Consider the following 19,443-nt stretch of genomic DNA (forward strand, 5'->3'; position numbering starts at 1 on the left):
TTTTTGAAATGTTGATGGCAATATATGTACAAGTGTGGTTAATACAGTTGAATGATGAAATGACATAAGATTTGCAAGCGCCCCCAATAAAGTGATTAATTAAAAAAATGATCATTATCCCTCTCAACTGGACTATTATGTGTAGTAAGCCCTACACACAATACTTCTTTCCCTATAAATACTTCAGTACTTATTTATTTATAAAGACAAAAGGCTTTTTTTTATTACCAAAACCAATGTCATTATTATACTTAAAGAGAGTGAAAAAAAATTTAAAAGACCGGTAATTCCTTAATATCACCAAATATTCAGTCAGTATTTAACTCCTTGATTTTAAAACAAGTCAAAGAATGGCCCTTTTTTGCTTCCTTTTTAAAAAAGACAGATGACATAATTTATATGCAGTAAAATGTGCCCAGGTGTAGGTATCCAAGTATATGCATTTTGGCAAATATATGGCCATGTAACTGTCACCATGGATATTTACATCACGTCAGGAAGCTTCTTTATGTCCCATTCTCTTCCCCCTTTACCTTAAATCCTACCTATATCTGATTTGATTTCTGCCACTTTATTTTTGCCTTTTTCAGATTGTTGTATAAATAGAATCACAGAACAGCTTTTTACATCTGATGCTTTTATATTTAGGAGGGGTTGGCAAACTATGGCTTTTGTGTCAAATCTGGTCCCCAGCTCCCTTCTTGTTTTGTGTATAGTTTTAATGGATCATGGCCACAATCATTTATTTATAGATTGTCTGGCTGCTTTGCTTCTAGTGGTTCTTAAGCTTTTTGAAACATCAGTTGGTATTCCATCAATTCCTGGATCCATGTTTTGGGCTAATGCTTTCAGTGCAGCTTGAACTTCTTCCTTCAGTACCCGTGGTTCTTGCTCATATGCTAACTCTTGGAATGATGAGATATCGATTTGTTCTTTTCTCAATTTGTTCTTTTTGGTATAGTGACTCTATGTATTCTTTACATCTTCTTCTGATACTTCCTGCATTATTTAATATTTTCCCAAGAATCTTTCAGTATTGCCACTTGAGCCTTGATTTTTTTTCTTGAGTTCTTTCAGTTTAAGATAGTGGAGTTGTTTTCTTAAATCATTTTATTGGAGACTCATTCAACTCTTATCACAATCCATACATCCATTGTGCCAAGCACATTTGTACATTTGTTGCCATCATCATTCTCAAAACATTTTCTTTGTACTTGAGCCCTTGGTATCAGCTCCTCATTTTCTCCCTCCCTCTTTCATAAGCCCTTGATAATTTATAAATTAATGTTGTTTTTTCATGTCTTACACTGACTGATGTCTCCCTTCACCTACTTTTCTGTTGTCCATTCCCCAGGGAGGGGGTTAGATGTAAGTCATTGTGAATGGTTCCTCCTTTCTCCTCCCACCTTTCTCTTACCCTCCTGGTATCTCTACTCTTATTATTGGTCTTGAGGGGTTTATCTGTCCTGGTTTCCCTGCATTTCCAGCTCTTATCTGTACCAGTTTATATCCTCTGGTCTAGCCCGACCTGATTTGTAAGGTAGAATTGGGATCTTGATAGTGTGTGTGGAGGGGGGGGGGGAGGAGCGGGAGGAGAAAGCATTAAAGAACTAGAGGAAAGTTGTGTTTCATTGGTGCTATACTGCACCCTGCCTGACTCGTCTCTTCCTTGTGACCCTTCTATAAGGGGATGTCCAGTTGCCTACAGATGGGCTTTGGGTCTCTACTTTGTACTCCCCTTCATAAACAATGATAATGATTTTTGGTTCTTTAATGCCTGATAACCTGATCCCATAGATACCTCATGATCACACAGGCTGGTGTGCTTCTTCTCGGTGGGCTTCGTTGCTTCTCAGCTAGATGCCTGCTTGTTTACCTTCAAGCCTTTAAGACTCCAGAGGCTATAAATTTTGATAGCTGACACCATCAGCTTCTTCAGATAGTGGAGTTATCATTGGCTTATTTTTTGAAATCATTTTATTGGGGGCTCACACAACTCTTAACACAATCCATACATCCATCCGTTGTGTCAAGCACATTTGTACATATGTTGCCAACATCATTTTCAAAGCATTTTCTTTCTACTTGAGCCCTTGGTATCAGCTCCTCATTTTCCCCCCTCCCTCTCACATGAACCCTTGATAATTTATAAATTATTATTTTTCCATGTCTTGCCCTGTCCGATGTCTTCCTTTACCCCCTTGTCTGTTGTCCATCCCCCTAGGAGGGGATTTAGGTAGGCCATTGGCTTATTTTTGGCAGTAGATCGCGAGGTCTTTCTTCCAAGTGTATCTCTTGGGAAGCTTCTCGGAACATAGGCTGTATAGGCTACACTGATGTATAGCCTGTGTTCCGTGGCGCTTCCCAAGTGAGATGCACGTGGCTTTCTAACTGTAGGTCTTCGCACATTTCGTTGTAATAATGTCTGGCTGTGTCTTCTCGCACTGCCCTTTTAGATGTTCTCTTCAGCTCATTTGGTCTGTGTGCCTTAGCTCCGCTATGGTTAAGAGCAGTTTGAGAGCCCTTCTGACATCCACTGTGATCTTCCCTGTCTGTGTAAAGACCTTTTGTCTTCTTCAAGTATGATGTTCTAGATGTCCTCTCACAGCCCCTTAGGTCTCCTGTCATTAATGTTCAATATAATTCAAGGGAATTAAGAGGAATTTGATGGAATACTAATTGAAATGTTTCAACAAGCTGATGAGGCACTAAAAGCACTCACTTCACTAGGTCAAGAAATTTGGAAGACAGCTACTTGGACGACTGAGTGGAAGAGATACATATTTCTGCTCATTCCAAAGAAAGGTAACCCAAAGAATACTCAAAATATTGACATCACACATAAGTAAAAATTGGCTGAAGATCATCCAACAACAGTTGTAGCAGTACATTAACAGGGAGATGCCACAGGTTTCAGACCTGATGCAGAAGAAACCTGGAACAAGGTATATCAATGCTGATGTTAGGTGGGTCTTGGCTGAAAGCAGAGAATACCAGAAGAAAGCTGTTTACTTGTGTTTTATTGACTATGCAAAGGTAACAAACATGGATAGCCTGAGGAGAATGGGAATCCCAGAACACATCATGGTACTCAAGTGGATCTTATATATGGATCAAGAGTGGTGTGGTGAGAACAAGGCCTTACTGCTGGGTTAAAATCGGAAAGGTGTCTGTCAGGGCCGTATCCTTTCGTCATACTTCCTCAGTTTGTATGTTAAGTAAATAATCAGGGAAGCTGGATTATATGAAGGAGAATGTGGAATCAGGATTGAAGGTAGGCTTATTGACAGTCTGCTCTGCAGATGATACATGCTTGTTTGTTGAAAATGAGGAGGACTTGCAGCACTTGCTAATGAAGATCAAAGATTGCAACCTTCACTGTAGATTACAGCTCAACCTAAAGAAACCCTTAAGTGGACCATGATTAAAAAGAGAAACTTATGAAGTTGTTGAGGATTTAATCTTGCTTGGATCCACAATCATTGCTCCCGGAAGCAGCAGTCAGGAAACCAAATAAATGAGTCATTGCATTGGGCAAATCTGCTGTCCCAAAGCCCTTTAAAGTGTTGAAAAGCAGATATGTTACTTTGAAGACTAAGGTGCCACCTGTCCCAAACTATTTTCACTTACCCCATAGGCATGTGAAAGTTGGACATTGCTGAGGAAGGCCAAAGAAAAATTTATGCAATTGAATTGTGATACTGGTGAAGACTCTACCATGGATTGCCAAAAGAACAAATAAATCTGTTTTGGAAGAAGTACAGCCAGCTTGTTCCTTGGAAGCAAGGATTGTGAGACTGTCTTACATACTTTGAACGTGTTGTCAGGAGAGACTAGTTCTTGGAAAAGGATGCCATGCGTGGTAAAGTAGAGGGGCAGCAAAAAAGAGGAAGGCTCTCAAGACGGATAGACACAGTTACTGCAACAGGGGCTCAAATACAGCAGTTGCGACGATGGCACAAGTCTGGGTGGTGGTTCATTCTGCTGTATTCACTGAGCTGTAACCAACTCAGTGGCACCTGACAACCTGCTTGCTTTTGTAGTAGTTGTTAACGAGCAGTTGAATAAGTTGCCTAGTAGGCAGCATTGAATAGCTGTGACAAAAACTGTTCCTAAAACCTTAAATAGTCGCTGTGTTCTTCCTATGCAGTAAAATTGATGCATATCGATTTAGCATAATGCTTTTGAGATTTATTCATTTTATTGTAGTATTAGAAGTTTATTTCTTGCATGAAGGTGAGAATTTACCACTGAACTATTAGTGTTCCTATGAACAAAATCACTAAACATTTGTGTGCAGATCTTTTTGTTAAATACCTCATGCATAGGGTTTCTGGGTCACATGATCATTGTATGTTTATCTAAGTAGTTGAACCATTTTGCATTCCCATTAATACGATATGAGAGTTCAAGTTTCTTTGGGTGATCTCTCTCATGACTAACAGTTTTAGCACCTTTTCGTGTAATTATTTCCTATATATTTTTGGGTGTTGCCCATTTTTTAATTGGGTTGATTTTTTTTGGGTAATTGAGTTTAAGGCACATATCTTTTATAAGATAGGTGCTTTGCAAATGCAGTAAAACTTGTGAGAATTGAACACGTGGGTCTTGAGTATTCTAGATCCTTTGCTGCTTCAACTAAATTTTAGAATGAGAGTTTTCATATCTACAAAACCATCTTGGGATTTTGATTGTAGTACATTTAATGCATACAATTCAGGGGTCCTCAAACTTTTAAACAGGGGGCCAGTTCACTGTCCCTCAGACCCATTGGAGGCCCGGACTATATTTTAAAAAGAAACAAACAAACCTATGAACAAATTCCTATGCACACTGCACATATCTTATTTTGAAGTCAAAAAACAAATGGGCAAAAACACCCGGCGGGCCTGATAAATGTCCTTTGTGGGCCGCATGTGGTCCTCGGGCCGTAGTTTGAGGACGCCTGGTAGGTACATTAGATCAGATTTGGGACAATTGCAAATAACGTTGAATCTCCCAGTCATTGTTGAGTGTTGCTGAATTCATTTTGACGCATAGGATTCTTACATGATGGAGTAAAATTGCCCTATATGGTTTCTAAGGCTACTAACAAATTGCCAAGTCTTTCCTTTGAGGAGTGGCTGCTGACCTTTCTATTAGCACTAGTGCTTAACCATTGCACTACCAGGGCTCCAAGACCAAACATAAAAGAGTTCTATTTCTCCATTTTATTTATTTATCCAACTGCCACCATCCCAATCTTATACATACTTTGTTAGATTTATAGCTTAATTCTTATGCTTTTTAAAAAGCAGTGTCTTATTGTTGTTAGTGTATGCTTAACTCATGTCTGAGTTTTAGAAGCTTTTTTTAGCAGATTCTTGTGATTATCTATGTTGAAGCTTCTTAAACTCTGGGCCACGATCCCGTATGAGAAGTGAGAATCTCTTTTGGTAGCAGTGAAGCATTTCTGAATGTGCAGTGACCAAAGATAAATTCAGAATCGAGCACATGATGATTCGAGGCGGTTCTGGCAGCGCTTGCCAATGTTGCACATATCTTAGGCACAATGAGATCTCATGTAGAAAAAGTTTAAGAAATCATGGTCTATGTAAGTCATCAAAATGCTTACAAGTCAGACAGTTTTATTTCTTCTTAAAGTGTATATACTTTTTTCCTACATCTATTGAGGTGATCATAGTGTTTTTACTCTTAGTTTGATAATAAAGTGGTTTATGTGGGTTGATTTTTTTTTTAAGTGCTAAACAAATTTTGTTGGATGTAATTTGCTAACATTTTATTAAGGATTCCCCCCACTCTCCCTATTCTATTAAAATTTGTGGTTTGGGTAAAAATGTACAGATTGTTAGTTTCCTATTCAACAAGTTGTGCACATTTTGTTTCCTGACCTTAGTTGCAATCCTCTCAATGAAACACCGCTCTTCCTACTTTTTCCCTGGGTTCTCTGTTTCCATTCATACTTATTTTTTGCCAGTTCCTGCTTTTTAAGCTTCATCCTTGGACAAATGTTTCCCTTTTGATCCGATGTGAATGTTCTGAAGAGTGCATACTTCTTTGGAGCTAAGTTTCACTGTATTGGCCGACCTTGTTTGGCTGAAAGGCAAATCATCCTAACAGTAGGGTATGAGAATTCCAATTTCTCCACTCTCACCAGGATTTGTTGCTTTCCAGTTTTGCAGGTTTGTGTGTATGGCTGTTGCTATTATAGCCATTACCACTCACCTGCCATTTTGTTGTAGTGTAGTGGTTTGCAGTTTGCTGGGATGCTGGAAACTGTACGTACTCCCAGTGTTTCAAAAACAAGATTAACTCTGGTGGGTAGATTGCAGTAGAGCTAGACTGAGAACAGTCTAGAAAGAACAGGTCCTCCACTTCTGAAGGATCGGCTACTGTGAGCTGAGGACGAGCAGTGGAAACATTGTCTGATATGTCAGAGGAGGACCCCTCAGCCTGGAAGTCACTCAAAATGTAAGTGGGGAAGAGCTCACACTGTGTTCAAGTAGAGTTGACCGTAAGGATATGAATGAATGTAACAAAGGTTGTGAGACCTTCGTTTGTTGATGTGACATTGATCTCTGTGGCTAGATAGTAGATACTGAGAGCAGGTAGTGGGAGCTTTCTCCTTTGTTCTTTGTCAGTATTGCTGTACTTATCCAGGGCTGCTTTCCTTTGTCTCGAAAGTCGGTGATTACTTTTCCCATCTCATTAAAGAACACTATTGGAACTTAGATTAGGATTACATTATATCTACAGATTGCTTTTGGTGAAATTGACATTTTCATATTGCCAAGTGTTCCTATACAGTATGTATTTATATAGGTCTCATTTAATTTCTTGCGATGTTTTGTAGTTTTATTTATATGATTTTCTGTACCCCTGGTTGGATTTATTTCTAAGTATTTTGTCTCTGGGTGTGATATCATTTTCCTGGTTTCTGTTTTAGAGTTTTCTTTATTGGTGTAGAGGAATCTAACTGGTAGTTTGTATGTTAATCTAAATCCTGCTTGTTTGTTGCATCCTTCACTTAATTACCATATATACTCGTGTACACGCTGAGTTTTTCAGCACAAAAGTGTGCTGAAAAACTGGGGTTCAGCTTATACATGGGTCAGTGGTACCCCAGCGAGGTGTGACATCTTGCTGTGCCGCCTCCCTCCCCACCCCCCAAGTAACTGGGTGATTGTCATTTCTCCGCTGTTCATTCAAAACCCAGCTGACACTACAGGGCTTTGAATGTTTGTTTACTCACATCTAACCAATCAGAGCTGTCCTATGATGTGGACAGCTCCAATTCGCAGAAGCACCCGTAGTGATTCACTTACGCCGGCAGCTGAATTGGTAATGATGTGTCTGTGGCTGTGCTCTGTCTCTCCCCTCTAGTCTCTGTGTTAATTCACATCCTGCATTCCCTGCCCACATGGACTCCCCCCTCCTCCCGGCTAACACGTCTATCTCAGGGGCGGAGGGGGTGGGGGGAGGGAGGGCATTACCCTGAAAGTTCTTTTTCAAGTCTTGTGTGTTTTTTTTATACTATTAGAAATGGATACTCTTGAACCAGAACAAAAATGCCTGTCATATGAGGCTGGTTCCAAAATGAAGGTTGTGTCAAGAGCAAAAGAGAGCAATAACAGTATTGCAAGTAGGGAATTCTGTGTTGATGAAAAGCAAGTGAGAGAGTGGTGGCAAATGAAGGCTGACTTGGAACAGATTCCAAAAGCTAAAAAAGCTCCTAGTGGTTTAACGTCTTTTTATGGGGCTTTAGAGAATGAATTGCATAAATGGGTTATGGAGTGATGTCAAAATGGTTACTGCGTAACACTCACGGGAATCCACATATGTGCTCTACAAATGGCTAAGGATGACAAATGAAAAGCACCAGGCATTGAAAAATTTGCTGTGTCAGCAGGATGGTGTACTCGCTTTATGGATAGATTTGGCCTATGTTTGAGACAAAGAACAAAGATTTCCCAGAAATTGCCACAAGACTTGGAAGAAAAAATTATGTCATTCCAGTCATTTATTATAAAACAAAGAAGGATTTATACTTATGACCTGGCAGATATTGGGAATATGGATGAAACTGCCATGACTTTTGATCTTCCAAGCTACAGAACTATGGCAAGTTTAGGAAAAAAAAACAAACATTTTTCTCAAAATCACAGGAAATGAAATATAAACACTTTATAGTTGTTCTATCATGTTTGGCTAATGGAACTAAGCTGTGTCCTTTCATTATTTTTAAAAGAAAGACCTTGCCTAAAAAGATCAATTTCCCACCTAGAATTACTGTGCATGCACATGCTAAAGGCTGGATGGATGAAGACGGAACAAAAAAATGTCTGGAAGAAATTTGGAACCAACGACCAGGAGCAGCCTTAAAGAAAAAGCCATCGTTACTTGTTTGGTATATGTTCAGAGCCCACCTATCAGATGACATAAGAAAATTGGCAAAATCTAGTAAAGTTACTTTAGGCATTATTCCAGGTGGGCTTACATATGTACTGCAGCCTCTAGATGTATCTTTGAATAAGCCTTTTAAAGACCATGTGTGAAGGATGTGGCATGAATGGATGTCATCTGGTCAACCCAACTAACAAAAGGAGGAAATCTCATGAAGCCTGACATAGAGTTAATAGCAAAGTGGGTTCTAGATGTATGGGAAGACATTCCAGAAGACACGGTGCGACGTGCCTTCCAGAAATGTAGTATTAGTAATGCTATGGATGGCAGTGAAGACTGTGCTTTGTATGAAAATGACAGCAGTGATGGTGATGACAGCGATCTCAGTAAGGACAGAGTCTATCATGACCTCACACCAGCTGAAGCTCTGCATTGGGATACGGATGATGATGAGGAATCCAGTTTTGAAGGACTTTAACTCTTTACATTTTAGCTTGGTTGCTGATTGAGCTCAGGGAATAGTATTCTTAAGGTATCATTATTGATACCCTATTGTTTTTGTTGAACCTACTTTCCACTTATTGTGCTGATTTACTAATGTTGAATGACTTGTACGTTTATTTATGTTTTTTATTTAAGATAAATATTTAAATACATTACCCCACTGATGTCTCAATTTTTAGTAATTTTATTTTCATTTGTTTTGATTTTTGAAACTCATTTTCCACCCTAGGCTTATACTCGAATCAATCAGTTTTTCTGGTTTCCCAGGTAATAATTAGGTACCTGGGCTTACACTCAGGTTGGCTTATATTTGAGTATATACAGTAGTTCTAGTAGCTTTTTAGGGTCGTCTTTGAGATTTTCTACGTATAATGATATATTATCTGTTAGTAGGGATAATTCTGTGTATTCCTTACCGACTCATATATTTTTATTTCTTGTTTCATTATCTTCTAGTATGATGTTGAAAAAGAGTAGTGATAGAGGCATCCTTCTCTGGTTCCCATTGTTGAGGGGAATGCTGTTAGTCTCTCCCCGCTGTTCACTCTTTCACGGCCAAAATGTCATGTCATTGAGTTGATTTACTCCCTTGAGTCACTTCAGACTCCGAGGACCCTATAGAACAGGGAAGAATGATCCTTGTAAGTTTCCAAGATTGTGATTCTTTATTTTATGTATAGGGGCAGAAAGCCTCATTTTTCTCTTGAGGCATGGCTGGTGGTTTAGAACTGCTAACATTATGGTTTTTAAAAAGAAACCTTTTAAAGGAACTTCCTTGTTTATATTTTGCTGACTTTTTATCAGGAATGGGTATAAGACTTTTATTAAATGTCTTTTCTGTGTCGATTGAGATAATCATGTGATTGTAAAATATGTGGATTACATTGCTTGATATTTTATTGTTGGAACATCAGTGATAGCTGCAATTTGGACATGCAGTGGTATATATATGTGAAACGTTGAAGTCTAGCTATAATTTTTCTGAGCGTTCTTGTGCCTACCTTCATGAGGAGTAATGTTAGGTGATTTTCCTTTTTTGTGATCGGTTTGCCTGCCATTGCTATCAGGGCTGTGCTTCATAGAATTCATGTAGAAATGCTCCTTTTCTGTGCTCTGCAACAGTTTTAATAGTACTGCTGTGAACCCTCCTCAGAGAAATGTAGAGTTCTCCAGTGAAGCTATGTAGGCCAGGCCTTGTTTGTTGTTAGGAGTTTTGTTTTTTTTTAAACATTTTATTAGGGACTCATACAACTCTTTTCACAATCCATGCATATACATACATCAATTGTATAAAGCACATCCGTACATTCTTTGCCCTAATCATTTTTTTTTTTACATTTTATTAGGAGCTCATACAACTCTTATCACAATCCACACATATACATACATCAATTGTATAAAGCACATCCGTACATTCCCTGCCCCAATCACTCTCAGAGCATTTGCTCTCCACTTAAGCCCTCTGCATCAGGTCCTCTTTTTTTTTTTTCCCTCCTTCCCCACTCCCTCCTCCCTCATGAGCCCTTGATAATCCACAGATTGTTATTTTGTCATATCTTGCCCTATCCGGAGTCTCCCTTACCCCCCTTCTCTGCCGTCCATCTCCCAGAGAGGAGGTCACATGTGGATCCTTTTAATCAATTCCTCCTTTCCAAACCACTCACCCTCCACTCTCCCAGCCTCACCCCTCACACCCCTGGTCCTGACGGTATCATCCACCTTGGATTCCCTGTGCCTCCATCTCCCATATACACCAGTGTACAATCTTTGCCCTATCCTGTCCTGCAAAGTAGAATTCGGATCATGGTAGTTGCGGGGAGGAAGCATCCAGGATCTGGGGGAAAGCTGTGCTCTTCATCGGTACTACATCGCACTCTGACTGACGCATCTCCTCTCCTAAACCCCTCTGTGAGGGGATCTCCAGTGGTCAACACTTGGGCCTCGGGTTTCCACTCTGCACCTCCACCTTCATTCACTATGGTATATATATATATACACACACATACATATATATATATTCTTTTTTTGCATGATGCCTTATACCTGGTCCCTTTGGCACCTCGTGATCGCACAGGCTGGTGTGCTTATTCCATGTGGGCTTTATTGCTTCTGAGCTAGATGGCCGCTTGTTCACCTTCAAGCCTTTAAGACCCCAGACACTATCTCTTTCGATAGCCAGGCACCATCAGCTTTCTTTGCCACATTTGCTTATGCACCCGTTTGTCTTCGGCGATCGTATCATGGAGGTGTGCAGCCAATGATAAGATTTTTTGTTCTTTGATGCCTGATAACTGATCCCTTCGGGACCACGCGATCACACAGGTTGGTGTGTTCTTCCATGTGGACTTTGTTGCTTCTGAGCTAGATGGCTGCTTGTTTATCTTCAAGCCTTTAAGACCCCAGTCACTATATCTCTTTTGATAGCCGGGCACCATCAGCTTTCTTCACCTCATTTACTTGTTCACCCGCTTTGGCTTCAGCAGTTGTGTCGGTAGAGCGAGCATCATAGAGCGCAAATTTAATTAAAAAAAAAGTATTCATGCATTGAGGGAGTGCTTGAGTAGAGGCCCAAGGTCTTTCCGCCACCTTAATACTAAACCTATAAATATAGACACATAGATCTATTTCCCCAACCTCATATATATTTGCATGTACATGTCTTTGTCTAGACCTCCATAAGTGCCCCTTGACTCCCAGCTCCTTCATCTCCCTTGACTTTCCTCCTGCCCCACTACCATGCTCTTTCCCTCCTGGGCTACAGCTATACCTCTTCTCTACGCAACCTTACCCTTGATCATTCCCCACCAGGCCTGCCACTCCCCCCCTCACTACCATTTTGGGTCCCATGTTGTTCCCTTGTCCCTGTGTTTGTTAACACCACTTCCTTACCCCCCCTACCCCCCCACCCCAGGTCCCCCCAGAACTGTCAGTCCCGTTGTTTTTCCTCCAGATAGTTCATCCAGCCTGTCCTATTCAGATAGACCTGTGGAGTCACTAACATGCACGAAAACTAGACAGAGGAAAACAAAGCAACAGTATACAACCAGACAACAAAACAACAAAAGCAAACCACTGACAAAGAACAAAACAAAACACTTCACAAAAGAAAAGCTTGAAGTTCGTTCAAGGATTGTGTGCTGGCCCTTAAGAGCGTTTTCCAGTCCAAACTGTTGGGGCACCACTCCCTGGCCCCAAAGTCCACTTTCAGCATTCCCTGGGAACCTTGCCACTCCGTTTCCTTGCTGTTCCGCTGCACTCCCCCAGTGATTTGCCTCGGTGTGGTGGGATCAGGTCAGGTGCAATTCCCACACAGTGTCTCCGGTGCTGTCCCCTGTATCGCCCTTAGTCACTGAGGGGCATCATGTCTCATAGTTGGGCCAGCCATGTTGTTCTCTCTGTGGACTGGCTGCTCTACTCAGGAACATCATCCTCACGGCCTGGTGGGCCAGGTTGTGTTCCACTCTCTCCTCCTGCCCCTTCATCTGCTCCCGTGTGCTCTGATCAGATATGTCCATTTCCCGGAGCTGCAGAATCAATGTCATCCTTTGAAACAAATTCTTTTCGGGGGAGGGGCAGGAATCCACTTAATTTTTGGTGCTTGGCCCAGCCTCCCAGACCTCTCCACTGGTTCCCTACTCCACGTCGGGATATTGCATTCACACCTTGCGGCACTGGGTTGAAGTCTGGTTCCACTTTCCCTGTGGTGTTAGGAGTTTAAAAAATTTTTTTTATTAACAATTCAATGTTTTCTACTATGAGCGTGCTCAGTTTTTCCTTTCCATTAAAAAAAATATTTGTTACTATTCAGTAAGTATTGATTGAGTACCTATGAAACTTTTTATCTAGAGTGGGCTTTTTAAAAAATAAATTATTCTGTTGGGGGCTCCTACAGCTCTTATAACAATCCATACATCAATTGCATCAAACACATTTGTACATTTGTTGCCATCATCATTTCCAAAACATTTTCTTCCTACTTGAGCCCTTGGTATCGGCTCCTCTTTTTTCCCTACCTCCCCCACCTTCCCACCCTCGTGAACCATTGATATTTATAAATTATTTTTATTTTCATGTTTTATACTATCTGCTAATTCCCTTCACCCACGGTTCTGTGTTAATTTAGGTAGGCAGTGAGTTTCTAGAAATTTGTGTATTTCCAAATTTGTTGATGTATAACTTTTCATCGTATTCTGTTACAATCCTTTTTGTTGCTGTTAGAGTTTGATGTATTTTGGAGCCCTGTTACTGGGTGCACATATATATATGTGCTAATGCTCTCGTGATAAGTTAAACATTTAATCATATGTATTGTCATGTCTTATCATTTATCATGGATCCTTCCTGAGAGTCTCTTATCAGCAATTAATTTGGCTACTTCTGCCCTTTCTTAGTTATTAAACAATGTGACATATGCTTTCCATTCTTGAGTTTTAATTTACCTATGACTTTCTACAGTTTATAAACTGTGTGTATATATCACTTTTAGTCATTTTATTGTTGGGGGCTTATACACCTCATCACAATCCTTAGGAGACAGTATATTTATGATTAATGTTTTTGTTTTCAGTTCTGTCACCCCTGCCTCTTTTCTGGTGCATATAAGCTGTTCACATTCAGTGTGATTATTGATATGCATGAATGTACTACTACTGTAATTTTCTTTTGCCTTTTTGTGTGGTGTTAATAGTTTCTTGGCTCAGCTTAATTTTTGTGCTACATTCTTTTTGTTTGTAAATTTTTGTTTTATGGTTTTTGTGTTTACTATGTCTTTTTTTTCTCTTTTTTTAATGATTTGGTTTGTTATTTTCCTTTGAGGTTACTTTGAAATTTACCATTTTTTTTAAGTTTAAAGAAGTCTTCCCTTGGTATCATTTGACTTTCCATAGTAAAGCTCTGTAATTCCATCCCCCCGCCCCTTTTTGTGTTGGTAATTATTTACAAATTCACAACTCTGGTTTTCTTTTTTCCCGTCTTTTAGTTTTATTTTGAGAATTCTTTTTAATGGGTTGTTATCTTGTTGCTACTGCTCTATGTACTAATCATAATTTTTCTATGATGTTGTTGGATCTCTATCTTTAATATTTCTTTAAGTTTGATCTGGTTTTTACAAATTCCTTTAATTTTTGTTTTGTTGTTTTTCGTTTAATTTTTATTTACCTCAAATTATCCTAATTTCACTGGCCTATTTGAGAGACTATTTTGTTGGATGAATACTTTGTTTTAAAATATCATTTTAAATGGGGGCTCTTAACATGCATACTGGATGAATAATTTTTAGTTAGTGATTTTTCCCCTTCTTCAAAGTTTATGTCATCTCATTGCTCTCTCTGCATGGTTTCTGCCAGTGGCAGAGCTAACCGGATTCCTTTCCCTCTCTAGATGATGTTCTGCTTCTTCTGAGCGGATTCTTTATCTTTTTATTACATGTTTATGTGAAGTTTGTGGAACTTCTTAGGTGGATATTTTTTGTCTTTCATGGTTTTAGGGAAGTTTCTGCCAACAAATCTTTTAAGTGTGTGTGTGACGGTGTGTGTGTGTGTGTGTGAGAGAGAGAGAGAGAGAGACAGAGACACATCCCTCCTGTGCTGACATTGTAGTTATGTGTGATTTTTTTCTTCTTGATAATGTTCCACATACTTCTTAGGCTTTCTTCATTCCTTTTTCTCCCTGACTTTTTTTTCAAACAAATTGATGTCAGGGATTTGTCCTCTTATTTGCACTGGGCATGCCTCTCCCTGGTGGCCTTGGTGGCTTACAAGTTGGGCTGCTCGTCACAGGGTCTGTATAGAGATTCACATCCTCTGAAACCCAAAGGGCAGTTTTGCCCTGCCTTATCAGGTCTCTATGAGATGGAATCGCTTTGATGCTAGTTAATTTGTTTTAGTGTTGTCTTCCATTGATTTAATTCTACTCCTATATCTTTCTATTGAACTGTTTCTGAGATTTTATCGTCAATCTTTTAGTCTTCTACATGCTATTTTTGTATGGTTTCTAATTGTTTATTTTGTCATTTTGATTCTGAATTTTTCTGTTACTTTGTGTTTCCCTGACCTTTTGGAGAACACCGTATGCTAATCTTTGAATTCATTATCAGTAGTTCCATTACTGTTTCTTCCCCCACAAGGCATTACAGCTCTTTATTTTGTTCACTTGCTTGAGGCCTCTAGTCCTCCTTTTTTAATGTGATTTGATATTGTCTCTAAAGCATTGAAGTGTCATTTTATTGGGTCACATGATTGCTATGTCCTGGTGTTTTGATATACCCAGTTAGGTGGAGCATGTGCTGTATTCTGTTGCTAGTATAACTGCAGGGGAGCTCTCAGCACCTGTCTCTAATGAGTGGGTGGGACACTGGCTGGGTGTGAGTGCAGGTCTTTGTCACTAGTCTTGTGGGATGGCTGATGATGTAGTTTGTGCTGCTGGTGAGGTGATGTGTCTATTGGTACCTAGGGTTTGATGCAGAAGCATCCTCATAGCATTAGTCACTATCATTCTCACTAGTCTCACTGGGTTGGGTGTTATGTGTATTGCTGGCTTCTGGGTGGTTGGGGCAAGGATGCCTGGGTCTTCAGGTACAGAAGCTCTCACTAATGGTTTTGGGTGGCCCAGGATGGTATGTAGGGTAGGTTGAAACAGGCACAAGGTTGTGGTTGTGCTGTGAGGTTGGGGGATGTCACCAGTTATAGTGCACACAGATCATGTTCCTCATGTCACCAGCACAGGTGGCTGGAAGGAGTAAGAGGTGCTGTAGTCTTTGGGTTTCTTGTTGTGGGGTCTGAGTGCTAATGATTGGGCAGGTCCTGCTGGTGTGTGGTCCCTGGAGTGGGCAACTGTACAGGGATGGTGCTTCCAGTCCTCAGGCCGCCTGGCACAGTGGGGTAGGTAGAAGAGGGACCACTGGTCCCAGGACTTCCAGTTCCAGTAGCTAGGCACAGAAGTTGGTGGACAGTGACTTGAGTAGCTGGTTTTGGAACCTGTGCAGTCAGTCCCTTGGGCTCTCAGCATGAGTGGGTCAATAGGTAGCAGAAAGGTTCTGCTGAACCATCAGCTCCTAACATGACTGGGTGGCTAGAGAAGTGGGAAACTCTGTTTTGTAGGACCCTAGTGGGAGTAACTGGGTCATCTTTGGATCCCAGGCATAGATGAGCAAGGGACATGGGATCGTGTATGCTGGTCTGTGGGTATTGGTTCTGGGGTTGGGGAAGGTAGTAGGTACTACTGGATTGTGATCATGTAGGCAGGGGCGAGCAGCTAGAGGAGGGGATGTTTGGAAGTACCATGAGTTAGATGACTTTTACGGGGTGAAGGCACTCCTGCTGGCCTCAGGACTTGGGGCAGAGACACTAATTCGTGCCTGCATCAACTCATTTTGGCTGGGAACTCTGGGTGCTTTGTTTCAGTTTGACCTTGGTATACAAGTTCTTCTGGCAGAGTGCCAGCCATCTGTAGTTCTATGTGTCTTTTTATATTTATATGGTTTCTCCTTCCTTGCCTTTGATGCTGAGGGCCCCAAAGTTGTCATCTCTACCCAACTCACTTGTTTTCTTGAGTCTTTGTTGATAAGGGGTGTTAATTGGTCTCTGATTATGCCTCCTTCTGATTTTGTGATTGGTTAAGGAGAGATAATGGTTTATTTGGTAATGAATTTGTTTAATCATTAGGGACTCTGATGAGTAGTAGGTTACATATTGTGCTGCATAGGTCAGGAGTTGAAAATCACCAACTGCTCCATTTGAGAAGGATGGGGTTTCCTACTGCTGTAAAGAGTTACAGTCTCAGAAACCCAGAGGAGCAGTCCTGTTCTGTACTATAGGGTTGCTATCAGTCATAATTGACTCTGGCAGTGAGTTTTTGTGTTTGAGATGTTTAATCAAAGTAATGTCATAGGATCAATGGACATCATCAAGAAAATGAGAAGCCAAAGTTGATGGTGCCCGTCTATCAAAAGAGATAGCGTCTGGGATCTTAAAGGCTTGAAGGTAAACAAGCGGCCATCTAGCTCAGAAGCAACAAAGCCCACATGGAGGAAGCACACCAGCCTGTGCAATCACAAGGTGTCGAAGGGATCAGTTATCAGGCATCATCAGAACGAAAAATCTTATCATAGTGAATGAGGGCAGCCGTGTGGAGTAGAGACCCAAAGCCCTTTTGTAGGCCACTGGACATCCCCTTACAGAAGGGTCACGGGGAGGATATGAGCCAGTCAGGATGCGATGTAGCAACGATGAAACATACGACTTTCCTCTAGTTCCCAAATGCTTCCTCCTCCCCCACTATGTGATCCCAATTCTGCCATACAAATCTGGCTAGACCAAAGGATGTACACTGGTACAGATAGGAACTGGAAACTCAGGGAATCCAGGGCAGATGATCCCTTCAGGACCAGTGGTGAGAGTGGCGATACTGGTAGGGTAGAGGGAGGGTGGGTTGGAAAGGGGGAACCCATTACAAGGATCTACATGTGACCTCCTTCCTGGGAGATGGACAACAGAAAAGTGGGTTCAGGGACACATCGGACAGGGCAAGATATGACAAAATAATAATTTATAAATTATCAAGGGTTCATGAGGGAGGGGAAATGGGGAGGTAGTTAAAAAATGAGGAGCTGATGCCAGGGGCTTAGGTGGAGAGCAAATGTTTGAGAATGATGAAGGCAATGAATGTTCAAATGTGTTTTACACAATTGATGTATGTATGGATTGTGATAAAGAGTTGTATGAGTCCCTAATTAAATTGATTTTTTTAAAAGGAAAGAAAATGAGAAACCAATCAATAGAATGAGTGGAAAGATGTGCAGATTACATATCTGCTGGTGAAGTTATATTTTAAATATATGAAGAGTTCTCCAAAATATTTTTATTACTGTTGAAAATATACATAGCAAGATATATACCAATTCAATTTCTACATATGCAATTCAGTGACATTTATTGCATTCGGGATGTTTTGTATTTTCTCAGTGCAATAATTTTAGGTGTTCACAAGCCTCAATGGCTCCAGAAAGTTTGTATCCTATGAAAATTTGAAATTCTGTTCTGTATCTATTTCCTCTTTTGACTAGGATTCATTTGTGCAATCTTAAAATATAAAGAACTCTTAAGACAAAAGAAAAATAATCCAAGTTTTAAATGGGTAAAGTGTGTCTGACTAAACATTTCTCCAAAGAAAATTCAGTGGTGGTTCGTAAGTACACCAAGACATCCATATCATTAGCCGTCATGGCTACCAAGCCACAGTCAAATGCCACTTTATACCCACCAGGGTGGCTATAAAAAGAGATAGATAGTAAGTGTTGGGGAGGATGTAGAGAATTAAATTCACACACAGTGTCTAATGGGATAGAAAGTGGTGTAGCCATTTTGGAAAATAATTTGGCAGTTCATCCTGTTGGCATATTGGTTGCAAATTGAGCTGCTGTTAGGTAAGTAGTTTGAAACCACCAGCTGCTCTGTGGGGAAAAGATTCTATTCTTTGTCCCATAAACAGTTAGAGTCTTGGCAACTAACAGGCAGTTCTACTCTGCTCTATGGGGTTGCTGGGAACCAGAAGTAACTTGACGGCAGTGAGTGAGTGATAGGTTTGTACAAAAGGAGCCCTGGTACATACTGGTTAAGGGCTTGGCTACTCACTGAGAGTCCCACCAGCCACTACGGGGGTGGGGGGGAATTTGCTTCTTTAAAGAGTTCACAATGAGTTGGAATCAACTCTACATCAATGGGTACAACGTGTCTATCTATACAATGAAACAATATTTGGTGGTAAAAAAGGAATACTCATTAAAAACTACAACCTGGATGAATTCTGAAAACATGCTAGGGGAAAGAAGCTAGTCACAAAAGATCACATGTTATCGGATTTCATTTATATGATTTGTACAGGAGAGGCAAACCCAGACACAGTAGATTAGTAGTTGTCTACAATTGGGATGGTGGATGGTGGATGGAGAGTGGCTACTGATAGGCTCTTGGTTTCTCCTTTAAAGGTGATTGTGGTGCTGATTGAAGTTTCAAAGAGCCACGTTAAATGGGTGGATTACATCTCAATAAACTGTACTGTTCAGATCATGTTAGTTGAGGTATTTACCCTTATTAGGAGGTTTGTATTAGGAGGTTGTTTAGAGCTCTGTAGTCAGACCATCTGAGTGAGATCAGATGAAGTTCAACCATGCCCTTTGTTATTTCTAAGTGTCAGTTTTTTTATTTCTTAAGTAGACATACTAATCTGTGGGTTCTTCGGAGGCTCAAATGAGATAATGCATGTAAAACATTTTAGTAAAGGATCTAAAAACCGAACCAGGGGAGGGGGGAACACAAAACAATCAAAACTACAACCATTGAGTTGGTTCTGACACATGTGACACTATAGTAACACAGAATTTGGGCCTATTGCCTAAAAAAATACTGAATAAATGCTTATTAATGTTTGGACTCAGGTTGTTATTTGTAGAATTATTTAACTTTATTTTAACACAGTAATTTGAAATGAATTATCCTCAGGAGATTGTCTTCCAAAATGCAGTTCATTCTAATATTAGTA

General features: G+C 40.3%; 1 protein-coding gene across 1 annotated transcript in view; it reads left to right on the forward strand.

The window, feature by feature from the left end:
• The window catches only part of VCPIP1 (valosin containing protein interacting protein 1), a 46,347-nt gene that overhangs the window by 10,680 nt on the left and 16,224 nt on the right, over positions 1-19,443 (forward strand). The window lies entirely within an intron of this gene.

This window comes from Tenrec ecaudatus, chromosome 5 (genome assembly GCF_050624435.1).
Source record: "Tenrec ecaudatus isolate mTenEca1 chromosome 5, mTenEca1.hap1, whole genome shotgun sequence".
Lineage (NCBI taxonomy): Eukaryota > Metazoa > Chordata > Mammalia > Afrosoricida > Tenrecidae > Tenrec > Tenrec ecaudatus.